Raw genomic sequence first — 1,238 nt, forward strand, 5'->3', positions numbered from 1 at the left:
ACCTGCTGAGACCTATTTTAAGTCACAGCTTAACAAAGAGCAATATTTACAATGAAATATATAGAAGAACAAGACACCGCAACCGAAATTATTCACATATTTTCACACAATATGTATCTGCCGGGCAACAGAACCCCAAACTAGACTAAGGCATCTAAGAGCTATCTAATTATTGTTGCCTTTTTGCAATACTGCTTTCCTATCATATTGATTAGTATGAATTCTATGGCCAGTATAAAATCACATTTGTAATAAAAGTTACTAGATGGGACCTTCATGGATGAAGGTGGTGTGGGGTTTCTGGTGGAGGCCTGGCAGGTGAACTGGTTTTCAGTGAAGGAAGGACTGGTCACTGTGGAGGAGGCTGTTTGCGGCAGAGCTTTGAGAAGAAAGAACAAGGCTACAATGGAGGAGGTTAGCTAGAGAAGGGGTAGAGCACTGTGAGCCCTTGTGGGATATGTAGGGTGAGGTTTCCCATAAGGCAGGGCAGGAAATGGAGGCAAGAGGCTGACAGAAGATGGGGATTCTGGTGCAGGAATGCGGAGATATGAGGTTGAGGCTTTTCAGGGTCTGGCTTTGAGAGGGCAGGGTAACACTAGGAAGACTTGGGCTAGTAAGGGGTGGGGTTTCTGGTGGAGAATGGCAGGCCTCCCACCCCTTGGTATTTTCCATGATGATGTTTCCATTCTCATCTCTGAGTTTATTTATTTGGGTGTCTTCTCTTCTTTTTCTGATAAGACTTGCTAAGGGTCTGTCAATTTTGTTAATTTTATCAAAGAACCAACTCTTTGATTTGTTGATTCTTTCTATAGTTTTTTTGGATTTTAATTCATTTATTTCTGATTTAATTTTAATTATTTCTTTCCGTCTACTGGATTGGGGTTTATCTTGTTGCTGTTTTGCAAGGAAGTTCAGATGTGTCATTAAATTGTTGGTTTCAGATCTCTCCAATTTGTTGATGTAGAAGCTCAGAGCTATAAACTTGCCTCTGAATACTGCCTTTGCTGTCTCCCAGAGGAGCTGGTAATTTGTGTGCTCATTTTTGTTGAATAGTATGAACATTTGAATTTCCTTTCTAATCTCTTCCATGACCCACTCGAGATTCAGCAATGTGTTGTTCAGCCTCCATGTGTTACTGGACTTTCTTTGCTGGCTTTTGGTGTTGAATTCTAATTTTATTCCCTTGTGGTCAGAGAGAATGCAAGGTATAACTTCAATGTTTCTGAATTTGGACAAGT

The sequence above is a fragment of the Dipodomys spectabilis genome, unplaced genomic scaffold (genome assembly GCF_019054845.1).
Source record: "Dipodomys spectabilis isolate Male_0828 unplaced genomic scaffold, ASM1905484v1 ptg000309l, whole genome shotgun sequence".
NCBI lineage: Eukaryota > Metazoa > Chordata > Mammalia > Rodentia > Heteromyidae > Dipodomys > Dipodomys spectabilis.